Source organism: Labrus bergylta, chromosome 22 (genome assembly GCF_963930695.1).
Source record: "Labrus bergylta chromosome 22, fLabBer1.1, whole genome shotgun sequence".
Lineage (NCBI taxonomy): Eukaryota > Metazoa > Chordata > Actinopteri > Labriformes > Labridae > Labrus > Labrus bergylta.
Genome location: NC_089216.1, coordinates 15,953,047 through 15,968,907, shown reverse-complemented (window position 1 = coordinate 15,968,907; position 15,861 = coordinate 15,953,047). Strand labels below are relative to the sequence as shown.

At 40.4% G+C, this 15,861-nt stretch overlaps 1 long non-coding RNA gene across 1 annotated transcript; it reads right to left on the bottom strand.

Moving 5' to 3' along the window:
• Window positions 1-4,425: 4,425 nt before the first annotated feature.
• Window positions 4,426-5,739, bottom strand: LOC136177390 (uncharacterized). Its single transcript, XR_010665002.1, has 3 exons — window positions 5,391-5,739; window positions 4,848-5,012; window positions 4,426-4,681 (listed from the first exon to the last, which is right to left on the bottom strand). It is a non-coding gene; the product is annotated as an uncharacterized lncRNA (long non-coding RNA).
• Between the last annotated feature and the right edge of the window lie 10,122 nt (window positions 5,740-15,861).

The window sequence follows — 15,861 nt, the reverse complement described above, 5'->3', positions numbered from 1 at the left end:
GCAACATTAAGGCTCTGTTGTGTTCAGCTCCTGTATTGCTAGCTCCCCGATTTGATCAGCCTTTTACACTCGTTGATGCAAGCAATATTGGTGCAGGTGCTGTTCTCCTACAGGCTGATAAGAGAGGCATTGAACGTCCAGTTCGCTCCTTTTCCAGGAAATTTACTTCGTATCAGTTCAACTATTCCGTTGTAGAAAAGGAAGTGCTGGCACTGGTTTTGGCTTTACAGCACTTCTATGTCTACCTTGACTCCGGGAAGGCCGATCAGAGTATGGACTGATCATAACCCATTAACATTTTTGAACTCTCTGCAAAATCCAAATCAGAGACTCATGAGATGGGCTCTGTTTTTGCAGCCTTATAACTTGGACATACAGCACATTAAAGGAAAAGATAATATAATGGCTGATGCTCTGTCACGTGCACCTTTGTAACTCTTCAACTTCCCACACATCCTCTTCACTTCTTGTTACACTCCTCTGCAGTCTCTACTTTCCTTCCTCCTTAACTGTTCCTAGGCGCCATGGCTGCTGAGGTTGGAGATGCTGAGTCTGACAGGGGAGGTGTGTCAAGAGAGAGGACAGTTTGATTGGAGTTATTGTGAGTATTAGAACATTTAAACAAAAGAATGTGCATCATAACGTGCAATTTGTCAAATGTGTTTGTAGATACAAAATATGTGTAGTTATTGATAGCTACCTATTACTGTAATTATTGTTTTTGTCCAGGGTAGAACCCTTGACTTATGGGGGGGAGTGTGACGGCCTCAAGCTTGGCCTCTTTGGTTTGTTTCCCCTTGCTGGCTGTGTTCTCCTTGCAGGTAGATGTGGGTGGAGTCAGGAAGGACTGTCATGCAGCACGCCTGAGCTGGCTGGTTGGGGAGACTACAAAGCAGACCCTGCTCAATCTCCTCGGGCTCTCTTCTCTCCTGCATACTGCGGTTAACCTTTGTTTGTTTGTGCTTGGGTTGGAGTTTGATACTCCTCATAGATCTAACACTGTTTAATTTACTGATTTAATTAAACTCCTTTGAATAATGTAGCCGACTATGTGTGGTCTCACTCTTTTGTCACTGCTATGTTGAGCCAGGTTGTGACAACAGTTAAACAGAAATGTAACTATGTTAACCATTAGCAAACACCTGGATATCAGTTAATCACTTACTCCCATTATTAATGAACTGAAGTTAACATTGACTTTACAGTTTTAACAAAAAAACAACAAAAACACAGCTTTTGAGGTCTTAAGAGGCCATGAAGAACTCTAAATTACACACCTGTCTGAATTGAAAATCTTCAATTAGTGGAAACTTTTTTTGATATCACCTTGCCCGAAGACTGTAAGTGTGTTATCACCCTAATTTACATAACTGCTAATGCTACACAACGCAAGCAAGCTACGACTCTCTCGGACCATGTGACCATTTCAAAACTAAAGCAACACAGGAGCCACAATCTACGCATCTGTCAGACCACCAACGAAAACAAGATTTATTTGTCTTACCATCTGAAGGTCGACTGTAGCTTCTCTTGCGGTCATAATATTCCAACAACAACGATCCTGCTGCATCAAAACAGTCCCTACAATCCAAATCCAGAAAAAGATTGAATCCAAACACATTAAAAAAACATAAATCAGCGTTTCAGTGCTGAAGGGTTGCCAATGTATATATGCAATCTAGACAGCGCTGTCTCTCTCTTCCTCACATAGTTAAAAATATGATTGAGGATCTGACGTTTACAAAATGAAAGATTCTTTACTTCTCGATACTACGGATAATTAAAATCACAGAGAGATTGCATGGTTTTCAAACACGTAGTCTCACAAAGTACCGGACAATGTTGACAACTTTACTAGCAGCTTCTGAAGCCACAATGAGCTCCAGGTCACTGAGAAATGGCCGCCATGTGAATATGATGAATTTCAAAGAGATGAAATTGTTACTCTTGCTCTTTTTTGTGTTTATCTCTCTTTTATTCCCACGATGACTCTCTTCACAGGCAACAATATGCTCTCTGTGGAATGTAGGATTGCATAAACCCTTGTGAATTTGCAAAATGACAAGCATGCAAACATGAGAGGGCGGTGTTGCACTTTTTTGTAAAATCCCACTCACAGGTACAAGGAAGAAAAACAAAGCTTAAAGTCCCAGAGCAGTCTTAAGACTTGTATGATTGTTTTAAGATCAGATCACAGCAGTTTGTTGGGAGGGTTCAAATCAGCACCACCTTTTTGTCCGTCCCATGGTGCCTAAAACACCATCAGTGAGTCAAAGATCCAGGAGGTACAAGAAAGGTTGAGGGTGGAGCGAGAAGAGAGATTGCAATGTGACCAGGAGATCAGGATGCTCAAACAAAAACTGAAGCACCTGAAGAAGCTCCAGGAGACAACCTGTAGTGAACCAAATCAGCAAGAAACTCTGCAGTCTGAAAAAGACGCCCTGCTGGAAAAGATTAAGGTCATGCAGAAAGAAACCTTCAGCAAGGACATCGACCGCCAAGCAGACCATGGCCTTAAAGTACCAGCTGGAAGAAGTAACACTAAGCAGGCAACACCTCTTCTCCAAACTGGAAGAACAGGAGGAGGCCAATCTGGGGCTGCAGAAGGAGTTAAGACAGTGGTTCTCAAACTTTTTAGACTGTGTACCACCTCCGAAAATATTTGGCTCTCCAAGTACCACCATTATGGTAGATGTTAAAATACACTGTAGGCCTATTTCTACACACATTTTACGCAGGAGGTTATTTACTATTGACTGTTGGCAGCCACACTACAGGACTCTATAGTGAACACTAGTTCAGAACACAACTCTGACATTTGCCCAAATCCAAAAAAAAGTGCAGCACAATAGAAATAAAAACTTTATACCAACAACCTGTTTGAGAATATTTAATCTCCAGTGTTTCCCACACAAACACGATACCTGGGCCCAAGTATATATCCCACCTGTTCTCATTTAATTTTTCATTTATTCATAAAATTGCTGCGTGCCTGAGAGAGCGAGAGGGAGCGGGGGGAGAGAGAGAGAGCGGGGGGGAGAGAGAGGGAGCGGGGGGAGAGAGAGAGCGTGCAGGCGCACGCTCTGCAGGCTCTGCAGTCTCTGCGTTCAACATAGCAAAACTGGCTTTTACAAAAAAAATCCCTCTCGACTCCTGAGGAGTGTTAACACTAGAACCGCCAAGACCGTGTGACGGACGGTTTGGGTTTTTATAATACAAATAACTCTTTTTAAATAAAAACGTACAAGCCTCTCATCCAATGACTTTTCTTAAATATGTGTCCTGTATGTTTTCTGAAGCCTATGTGTATCTAAAATAAAACACACAAGATTTCTGAGCATTTATACCTCGAACCGCCGGCGCCTTCATATTGACGGCAGTTGAAAATGATACATTTCCCTGGATTGTTTTCGCACGTCGTTTTAATTTTTATTAGTTATTGTTTCTATTTATAGACTTCATATATATGCACAGGAATTTAACAAAGAGCGACAGATAGATAGGATATACAAATAGATAGATAGAGACCATAGACAGATAGATACATGCTCATTCTTGAGCCGGCAAAGGAACAGAGAGAGGAACACCTGCATGTCAAGGCCAGTCTGACGTCGGTGCCCACTGAGCCACAGCATCCACAAGAGCTGAGAAGAAGGCAGTGCAAGAAAAATATGACCATTGTCTCCTGCAAGGGGTTCAAGCGCCCTGTGAGTGGGAAGTGCACCGTAAAGGTTGAACAATTTTGCCGCAGGTATGTGCATCACGTGCCGCGGCGCTGTCCGAGGTGCTGATCGTTCATTTGTTCATCTGTTTGTTTGTTCGCTGCTGCATCTGTTATGGATTTCTGCAGTTCTTTTTCTAGGCTATATAGTTTGTCATGCCCATAGATAGACGTGTTTTTGTTGTTGTTTTTGTTGTGCGTGTGTTGGTCAATGATTTCCTCTATGTCGGGGAAACAAACCCAGTTGCAGAGAGGAGGAGGAGCATCGGTGTTTAGCTCTTTTTTTTGCAGTGTTTTTATTAAAATGCATAGCCTAATATATCCAACAATATAAAAGACTAAAACTTATGTATGTTTCATTATTGTACAATGTGTTTTAACAACGGGAGACGTGGAGCAGCAGAAAAAAACGGCGCTCTAAAAAAGCCGACAGATATTTTAAATTAACGACATGCGACATTTAAAAGGTTACCAATCCTGCCTTATAATGATAGTCTATTTGGTTTGTAGATAAAAGTAAGTTGTATTTAACTTCATCAAAAAAATGCATTATTTGTGTGCTTCTGAGCACAAACAATTTTGGGCAGATTAAAGTTGTTTCTTGCAAAAACTACATTAATTTAGAGGGAAAAACACATTTGATATAAATACAACTCAATGGATACAAGACAGATAAGATAAGAGTAAAAAGAAAAAAAAAGATGTGACTTTAAGACCACTTGTTTAAAACAATGTAATCTTTTATTTTATTTAATAAAAGGTTTGTTTTGGGGGATTTAATGCTTTTATTGGAGAAATAAGACAGTGGATAGTCAGAAATATGGTAGAGAGAGAGAGAGAGAGAGAGAGAGAGAGAGAGAGAGAGAGTGGGGTGTGCAGGACGGAAAGGAGCCACAGGTCAGTGATGGTTCTTGGGGCTTGGGTGGAGTCTTTTTCACCTTCTGGGTCACATATAAAGTTCTGAAACACAAAGTTATGACAAGAGAGTTGTACTTGAATGACACTATTATTTGGTTTGTATGGAACGAGCACGAGCACAAGGCGTCATGATTCTGCCTCACCAGACAGGAACATCTTCAGAGTTTGTTGTTAATGCGTCAGGTGAGATAAACACTTTGGATCTTACCTACAGGTGCTCACATCCGCAGCAGTCCCCTTCAAGGCATAGTACAGGTGTTTTGGTTTGCTTGTTGTTCCTATGACCTTGTAGCATTGAGGGGGGTGGTACTGGTCTTGGTATTCAGTACTCATTTTGGGTTGAGAGGGTTCTCTCTGAGAGCCTAGATTATTCCTGTAAATGGTGGAAAAGTAACTTTATACAACTTCAACAACACTGGAGTGATGCTTTAACCTTTGTAAGACATACAGAGTAAAGGGCAGTAAACAATAAAGGGCTGAAATTCATTCAGAGGAAGACAAAAGATAAAAGGCTTAAGGTAAACAAAACACAGACATCTTTGGCATCTCACACAAAGGTAACATTTTATGTAAAACCTGCTAAATTGCAATTGATGACAGCTTTACAACATACACAATCAGCATAGGCTAAACCCTGTCAGGAGTAAGCTGATCACACATTTTGGCAGCTGCATCATATTTTTTACAATTAACACAAACAACATGAATTTACAGTTCACATTTTATGTAAAACTAATTTAACCATGCCTACCTGGTGTATAATACAAAAGCACACAATCAGCATTGATATACAACTGCAAGGACTCACATCTGTATAACACAAAAACACGCACACAAGAGCATTAACGTGAGCATCACGGCCACGAGGAAGCAGCTAACTGGTAAGCTAACTAGCATTAGCTCGGTATGTAAACAAACTGAAACTCGTAAAATAAAATAAACATTTCTTCACATAAATGTCCGAAACTCTAACAGTACATTCTAAACGGGTTCATGGACAAAATACATGTTACCTAAAGTTTTTGGAACAGTTTTAAACCATTAAACAGAGATATGTTGGTCGCAGCATTTAACACACACACCCACCTTCAGCTCAGGAGAGATTCCTTTGCTGAGGTACGTACGGTGGCCAGCTAGGAGCCCTACAGTTGCGCTATTAGACCACCAGGCGGCAACAAAGTAACATAAATATGACAGACACATTAATTTTGTAGAAATTCAAAAGAGATTCATTCTAACTCTGTTACACAAGCTCACCTCATTGATTCTCCTTGTTGTTGGTGGTTGGTGGGCTGGGTGATTTGCACCTTGGGCTTCATCTCTTCCAGGTCTAGAAAGTCTGAATTATTGACCGGGGTGTGTGTGTGTTGAACGAGAGCGTCTAAAAATAAACATCAGTGATACGGGCCGGTTGTCAAGGCGAGGACACCTTAACAAACAAAAACAAATTATGGACGATTCTGTCCACAAAATCAAGTGCCTTGCGAAGTTTGTCCACTAGATGGCAAAGGCAATAGATTTTGATACATTTTTAAACTTCAAATGCTAAAAAAATGCTATTTATAGGCTTTTGTCAGATTATAACAGAACCAGAGTTAGAGCATGTATTACTACTTCAGGCCTGTATACATATGGCCTATACAGTGGTATATAACTAGAAAGGAAACAAAAACACGGTGTAGATGGAGGGCTCAACTGCAAGAATAAAGGAGATTTAGGCCTACTGATCCCAAATGAATAGAATGCATATATCAATAAAACAGAACTCCAATAAAGAGAATTTATTGAATCATTTTCTTTATGTCCAGTGCTTTGCAAGCTGCCATTGTGCGTCTCACTGACTTAAAGCTCCTGTGAGGAACTTTCAGTGTACTGCGATCTCAGTTTGCTGATCATGTGTAATTAGTGTTTGCTGATGAACAATGTCATCCTGCCATCTCTTAAAAGTCAAATGTTCCACTCAATGTGAATATAAGCTGTGGAAAATGTAAACAATGGCTGTTTCTGCAGCATGCTGTAATCCACTTCATCTGTCACCTACCCCCTGGCAGTGATTACAAGCGTTGATAACGGATATGAAGAAATGATCTAACTGGTCAATGATGTTCTTGTTTGCTTTCGTAGATCATAAAAAGGCATCGTTTTATAGTTTGTCTGTTTCTTAACCAGCTTAAAACCCCTCACATGATCTTGAAATGTATAGAGGGATACAAACTAGTTTTGTACCCAACCAAAAGAAAACAGCACTCATCGTCACACAGTCAAGTCTACACGAGCAGAGTATAATAGAGATGTGTCGCTCACGGACGAGTCAACTCTATGAGATGATTCTTTTATGTATATGATTGTAGCCGGCTCCCGTTTGAGAGCTAACACCCCCCCCCCCCCATTTTTTGTTGTTATTTAGTACATGACAGAATGAAGGGATGATCTTTTCTCCACTCTGCACAGCCACAGGCACACCACTGTATAATACCATAATGTATTATACCAAGCATCGTGTAAAATGGGGTTAATTCTGGAAATTATACGATTTAGTAAAGTATAGTATAATACTTACAATGAATCATTTCAGTACAGTGCATTGCACACATACCGGTGTCAATCACAGACCAAAAACAATACTACATTTGGCGGATTTAATAAAAGCCAAATTGTTGCCAAATGCTGTTTGGGAGCTCTTCTTGCTCAGCTGAGCCAAAAGACCAGGATCACTAAAAAGAGCCGGTATGTCCATGGTATCATCACTGGAGTAAAAAGTAAAAAGCCCCATTACAAACTAGGTAGTGATTTTAAACTGTAATCCGTACTTTAACACTATTCTATAACATCACTTATTCATTTTAAGGAACTGCTGAAGTCAGATCTTTATTAAAGAGATACTTCAAATTAACTTGTGATGACTTATTACTAGCCCAAAGATCTTTAGTACTTCCCTTTACACTAAAACCAAAAGAGTGAATAAGCTACCTTAAGTTATCTCATGTTTACTTTGTTGACCAAATTATTCATTGATTTTTTTGTTTTTGTTTTTGAATTCTTGCTCATTTTTGTCAGTTGTCAGTTTTGAAACTTGTTAGTCTTGTTGTGAAGCAGTTTGAGCTGCATGATATTCACATTACATGGTCACGTTGAAACTCAAGGGTTGGACCTTTTGCCCCATATAGCTTTTATAAAAGCTTTATGCCCTCAAATCTCTTGAATGTTAGGATCATGCCCTCTTAATGAAAAGCATTATGTGTTGTAATGCAGTTGTAATGCAACACAACAATAACTCCAGTCCGCTACTGCCTCTAACTAATGCATTTCAAGTGGTTAAGGATCGCCCCGTGTTAATGACTGTATGTTTACTTCATTCTGAGCTCTCCATCTTTCTCTTTCCTTCTGAGTGATTTGGAGTGAAGATGCATTAAAAAGCAAAGAGGCTGGAGAAGTCAGGAGTCTGCTGAGGTTTATGGATATTTGAAGCCCTTTCACATTAAGTATTACTGACTGCATATGAAAAATGACTGCTTTATTTCTGACCGCATATGAAAATTGACTGCTCTCTTCAGTGACATCGTGTACCGAAAAAAATCATCTCTGCATTTTGAAATGATGGAACAGGGTTAGAGGATAGATGTTGATCATGCTCTTCATAAAATATGGATTAAAAGAAGCTCAAATTGAGAGCAACAGTCTCCAAAATAAATGTACAGAGCATCCTTCAGCATCAGTGCATTACCAGCTGCACTGATCTCAGATAGCTGTGCTGAAGATTAGTACATACGTAAGGTTATCATTCGGTCGTTTAAACACAGTCTTGTGTTATGAGAGTGGATAAGGGTTCGATTTAAAGTTGAAGTATGTTCTGGCTAATTGCCCACATCAATGTTTTTTTATACCCCCATCATGACAACCTCAAATGAGAAATCAATGCATCAAACACAGTGGGCACACTGTGGGGTCGCCAAACGCCTCCATCTCTTTTAGAGACGCGTTGATGTGCTTTGTAACTCCCTTATCTCCACTTGATGTCTATTAAACAGCCTCAAAAAAATTATGCTATTTTCACGCCATTAGATGTTTCAGTAAGTCCCTTTACCCGCCCTTTGACCCTGTTTTACAGTAAGCCATGTTAAGTTTCAACAAAATGCAACTGTCTGCGTCTTTACGCAGCGGTCCGTCTTTGTCAAACAAGGGATATGAAAGTGATTCTATATATTTGCACATCATGGCAATTGTAATGCGACTGCAAGAGCTCAAAGGGAGCGGGTCAATAAATTATGTTAATCAGTCCAGGCAGATTGGAGGCATGTACTTCCCTGGATCATATGATGACACCTGTGCTATTTATTTAACAACTTGCACCCTTTGGAAACCCTCCAGGTGAAGAAGAGGAGAAGAAAAGAAGAAGAAGAAGAAAAAGAAAGATGGCGCCAGCTTACAGACTTCAACTGAAGAATCCAAAGAGCAGGTGATGGAAGCAGAGCCCTCTGAGCAAAAGAGGAAGCGCTCAGCAGCTGGGGATTTGGATCCAGAGGTCGCCAACTCTCAGAAGACACCTGGGAAACTGTCCGATAAAAAAAGACGACGGTCGACCACAGCAGAGGGAAGTGAAAGTGAGCTGCCATCAAAGATAAGGAGAGCAAGTGAAAGTGAAGGTGTGCAAAAGGAAAAGGATGTCACAAAGACGAGTAAGTTATTTTATCATCTTCTGCTCCATTCCAGGTCTAATTCATTTTCTTTTGCTTGTCCTCTCTAAAAACAAAGCTGCAATAAAACCACAAGTAGCATGTTGTGTAAACTGTGTCATTCCCATTGTTTTCTGTAGAAGCGCCTGCTCAAAGCGAAACAGAGAGGAAGGCAGTTGAGGAAGGGAAAGAAAACATGGATGACTCCACAGTTAAAGCAAAGAGGAAGAGAAATAAGAAACACAAGGAGAAACTGAAAATCGAGGAGGAAGTCATCCCACTCCAGGTTCTATCAAAGTGAGATCAACATCCCTTTTTCTTTAATGCTGTCATCGTAATGATTAAGTAAAAGAAAACCCCCTTTTCAAAATGTCATTTTTCTAACACAATGATTGTCTTCCTCTTTGGCGTGAAGGAAGGAGTGGCTGCTGCTGAAGGACGAGTATCTGATCTTGTAGAAGCGCAGCATGACGTCCCTAAAGAGGTGCATGACCAAGATATATTGCAAGGAGCCCAAGGTGCAAAAGGAGCACAAGGAGCACAAGAGACACGTGGAGACGGTCGATGATCCTCAAGATGGAATAGTGACTTTGAAATCATCTGATCCCAGTGAGTTCAGAATATAAAGACTAACAGCTGACTGTATAAATAAACACTAGTGGTGTTTTAAAAAGTTAAACTCTCTGTAGAAAAAACGTCTTTGACTCTGGATGATCAGCCATTCACAGTTTCATGCATATTCTTGTATTGTTTGGGATTAATCTCTCTGTTGGCAGTCAGGTCAGAGGTGAATCATTTTTGTAGTCCAGTGTGATGATAATGTGGCTGAAACTTCAACATTCTAAATAGGAGTGGGGATTTCCTGTGTAACTCCTGACACCATATGAAAAGCGATACCTGACCCACGGTAGTCATGGTATGACGATCCAGTGACTCTGCAGAAATCGGTGTATTGCTTCACAATTTAACGATTACGCCACAGTGTCTGAAAAACTGAAGAGTAAAGTACGCCCCCTTAAAAAAATCACTTCCATGAACATGTATTTATTCAGTGCGTTGTTTGTGTCAGCTTCACAGAAGTAATAATAATAATAATAATAATAATAAAGTTTATTTATATTGCGCTTTTCGCAGACAAAGGTCAAAAGTGCTTTACATCAACAAAAAACAACAGCATACATACAATAAAAGAAGGGAAAAGAAATAGTGACGCATTGGAGCAAATTTGACAGGAAAGCTGTTTTGTGCCATATTTTTCATTTAAATTATACATAATATGAGTCGGTGTGTATTTTAGAGGTCTACCAGAGGGAACAACAAGGTTTAACCTGTATCCCTGTGTGACATTTTTCTATTGTGTTCAGTGATGTCCACAGTGTGCAGTTTATGTGCAGCTGTGTCGCTCTTTTAGTACCGTCTGTTTCCACTTTGTAAAGTTTACTTTGCACTCCTACTAGCTACACTACGGTAGTTGAGATCTCAGCATGCAGTGAAAGTTGATAAGTACAGACCCTCGTCTCTGGAGTCGTGCTTCCCACCTTCGCTGGTCACTTGTTCACTGAAACAGTATTCCACTGTTTGCTTTAAACACCATTATGACCTCAGGACGGAAAAAAGATGGTACAAGTGGCGTTGTTAACTCCATCTGCGTCACTCGGTAGGTTTCCCAGCGTGCTGTTTTTGATGAGGGGGCTGCTCTCACTGTAATGACGGTGCATGCCTCAGTTTACATGAGTACTTCGTTTGCACTGATATACAGAACGCAGCCAACATTCTAGATGAAGTTATCAAGTCAGTACAACAATATAATGCCTTTTAGAAATTTTGTCCAACCCCTACTTCCTATAACAATGGAAGTATTTGTCCTGGAACTAGTTTATACTAAATCCAGGACAAAGGGAAACAGTATGGACGTTACAACATGACTCTAACTTCATAAGATCAACTTGTTGGTGAGTTTCTGAAAAGATCTGACATCTTCAAACAGAAGCTAAAGGTCAGAACAATATTGCATTATTTGTTTTGTTTGGTTAAATACTAACATATTGATTTGTGTTTTTCTGTTTCCTTCTAGATGAGAAATGTAACAAAAGCGATAAAGCGAATAACCACGGCCCTCAGTTTACCAGCGGTGTCATCATTAAGATCACAGACAGCAAGCCGCTACCACAGAGGAAGATCATCAAAGTACAGTATCTGTTCCATTGTGCATATTTACATCCAAGACTCTTTGTCATGCACATTTCAAACATCCCTTTAGATCACTACCAGTCTGTTCTACACTAACTGTAAAGTTGATCACAGCAGCTGGTGCACTGCAGAATTGTCATTTTTTCGTTTATTAGCACATACCTCCACCTGCTGCTTTCTGTTTTTGTCTCTGTATCCACAGAGTCCAGAGGACAGGTCACAGTGACTCAGCCTGCAGCAGTGAGCTTTGCTCTGGGAGCCTCCGTCTCCATCTCATGTACGACCAGTCAGAATGTTTATAATAATAACCATTTAGCCTGGTACCAACAGAAAGATGGAGGAACTCCTAAACTGCTTATATACGCTGCTAGCACTCGAGCATCAGGGATTCCAGATCATTTTTCAGGCAGTGGATCAAACTCTGCCTTCACTCTGACCATCAGTGGAGTCCAGACTGAAGATGCAGCAGTTTACTACTGTCAGAGTGTTCACTATATCAGCAGTCAGTCGGTGTTCACACAGTGAAAAAGCGTCGTACAAAAACCTCCCTCAGTCAGACTGAACAGAAACTGAACTGACTGCTGCAGCTGGAAGTTTCTGCAGAGACTGACACACTTCACTGAAGCAGCTCAGACATGATAAAGACCTTAAAAAAATACCCTTATATTTGGTTTGGATTATAAACCTCATTGTAAATGCACTTAAACACTACACACTCTTTACAAGCAGAGGATTATGGGTAATAAGATTTTTTTTAAATCTAAAGTATTTTTTTATTGGTGATAACGTGGACAAAAAAACAAACCTACAAATATTTGCACATAGAAATAACAGCAAAAGCAAAAACCAATAACCAAACTAACAAGAAAACAGAAACAAATAAGTCAAAACAGCGAAACATTAGAAAAGACACAACACATCAATCATACAGGCGATAGATTGAAATGACATATGGTGACTTCTGAACTTTTTTATGTTGAGGGAGGGTAATAAATGAGATTTTTAGATCTGGTGTGAGTTGCAGTTGATTCATGAAGTTTAGGAGTCAGGTGGGAAGTAAGGAGAAAACAATCTAAGAATAAATCAAAAAAAATATATATGTATGAAGAAAAATGATAAAACAATCAAATTAAAGGTATAGTGTTAATGTGACCATCATAGAAACAAAGAGAAGAAAATATATATATCCATACATACATGCACATAGGTATACACACATACATATACATTCATTCACACTCATGCAATATTTAAGAAGAACTGAAAAGAGGGGTCTCACAGGGACATCGGGGGGTCAGGCAAGAGACCGCCTCCACCCGACCCACGGCCCCCAACAGCAGTTGACAGCCCCAGCAGGATACAGACTGGACGGGTTAGATTAGATTTGTTCACTTGATTGAGAAGGTTATAGATCAGGGGTGCCCAACCTTTTTTAAACCAAGATCTACTTTAAAAGTTGCCAGTCTGCAGAGATCTACCAGTCCACATAGTGAGCCGTAGCCTTCATCGACAGCCTCCAAATGCATTTAATACTCACACAACAAACAGAAAATAATTTCAGATATAATAAATGAGAGTTCTGTAAAAAATAATGCTAATTTTTTAAACTCTTATTTTAGGGTAGGCTACATTTTAATATTACGTTTGTATTTATATCACATATGTTTTTCCCTTAATTTAGTTTACAACAAACAACTTTAATCTGTGTGGAGATGTTCACAGACTACAGCAGGCTGCTGTGAGATGATGTTGCTTTTGTTAAATTAGCTGCAGACACGGTGGAGCCGACCGTTTGACCGGATCACGTGTGTTCACGCCTCGGTCCGTACGGATCACGGATCAACTGTGTGCTGTAGCACTAAAAGTAAAAAGTAAAAAAGTTTGCGTGGTGGCTGGCGCTCCAGTGCAAGTGTGCGTGTGTATGTGTGTGTGTGTATGTGTGTGTATGTGTGTGTGTGTGTGTGTGTGTATGTGTGTGTATGTGTGTGTATGTGTGTGTGTGTATGTGTGTGTATGTGTGTGTATGTGTGTGTATGTGTGTGTATGTGTGTGTGTGTGTGTGTGTGTGTGTGTGTGTATGTGTGTGTATGTGTGTGCGTTTGCGCTGTATGTTGGTGTGTCTCGTGCCCCGCGATGCTCACAGTCATGACAGCAGAGAGGAGCAGAGAAAAGTAGCTGCAGCTACATCAAATGCGCTTAATACTCGTAGCATAGTTTCTATATATGACTTTTTGGTAAAACATTTAGACCCCCGGTTTTACCTGCACATCCTTGCGCATGCCTGCACACTCTCTTGCGCGCGCGCTCTCTCTCTCTCGCTCCCCCGCTCGCTCTCTCTCTCTCTCTCTCTCTCTCGCTCCCCCGCTCGCTCTCTCATGCACGCAGCAATTTCATGAATAAATGAAAAATTAAATACAAACAGGTCGGAAGTATACTTGGGCTCCCCACACAGGTATCGTGTGTGGGAAACACTGCAATGAGATGAAATTGAAATCACTTTTCTGTTTTACAATTGTATTTTATATTGACTAAACATCTCGATCGACTGAGAATCAGTCAGCGATCTACCTGTTGATCGCGATCGACTGTTTGGGCACCCCTGATCTATAATAATAATTTATACTTTATTGATCCCGCGAGGGGAAATTCGTTTTTTACACTCTGTCTAGTAAACATGCTACACAAGCCGAAATACACACACATGCACAAACAGGATCCTATGGACACTCTGCATTTCCTGAGGAAGCGTTAAGGCAAAGAACAGCTCCTCCCCCCCCCCCCCATCTAGAGTCCATGCTCACGCAGGTTGCCATGTGGTGGACACTGAAGCTTCAGTGTTTAGCCAGCTCTGCATGGGTCTGTAAACCTTTCTGCATTCTAACCTCTCTCCATTTTTCAAATACGGGGAATATCGTACATTTTCAAAAGAGCACTGATGACTTCAACAGCACCCTTCTGAGAAGCAGTCGGAGCAGGCGCTCCAAAAAAAAAAGGCAGAGCTCACTAGGTGCTGCACTGTCTCTCCGGGCAGCCGCTTGCTGCTGAAAACGCTCTCTACTCAGTGAAGACTATTTAAAGAAAGAGACTGCAATGTGAAAACACCCCAGATGGACACAGGGCCGTGATGTCACAGAGCAGTAAAGGCTGGCTGAAGTCTGAGTTACTAACAGAGGTGAAACAGCGTCACTGTAAAGGGCGGAGCCAGGAGGACAGAACAGTGATGTGTGTGTGTTGGTGTGTGTGTGAAGCTCTCGGGCTTCTGTAATGCTGTCATGCAGTGAGAATCATTCACTGGGACACCAGTCTCATGCCTCTGTGGGGTTCAATGTCAAAGTAAGAAGACGGACCATCAACACTGACAGAATCCTTTGTTGGGGATTTAATGCCAACCCTGTGATCAGTGGACAACACACTCTTTCTCCTGACCCTCACAGCTTATAGTGTGCACTGTGGTCTGATGTTGAAATGCATTTTAAATCTATTATTCAAAGAACTGATGAATAACTTCTTGTTTGTGTGAATGATTCCTAAGAGCTAATAAATACAGTATTAGGGTTTCATCTCCACAGAAATGTATTCTATGGGAACAAAATATAAAGTTCATCATGTGACTGAAGCAAAACATTTGTTTTTTCAGCTGAGTTCAGTTTTTAAAACACATTTCAATGGAAGGGTTGTCATTTTTCCAGTCTGGTGTTTAAATATAGAAAACGTCAGCGTTAAAGGTCACATATCCTCCTCTTCTTCAGTTTAAATAAGTCTCAGAGCTCCTCAAAACGTGTGTGAAGTTTCTTGTTCTAAATCCACTCTGATCCTGTATTTGATCATGTCTATAAACCCCTCTATTTCAGCCCTGCTCAGAACAGGCTGTTTCTGTGTCTGTACCTTTAAATATGTAAATGAGAGAGTTGAGATGAGATGAGATGAGATTCAACTTTATTGTCATTACACATATACAAGTATAGAGTAACGAAATGAGGTTTGGCATTTCACCAGAAGTGCAATAAGAAGAAAGTGCAATAATCTGTGCTATGTACAGTAATTACAAAATGTACAGATGTAGACAAAAAAAAAGTGAATTATTGGGTATATATGGCTGGATTAATGGGATGCTATAAATATAAATAAATGCTATAAATATAAGTATATTCTTCAGATTATAATATACAGATTAAGGTGCAATGAGCATGCTATACTAGATTACAGATAATATAAAGAATATGGACATATTGTACAGGTCGATAACTTATTGAGGGGATATGAACATACTATAATACAATAATACAGGTGGATGAGAGATGTGTGTGTGTGACCAGGAAGAGTGGTGGGGGGATGATGGGTGTGAGGTGATGTGCAGGG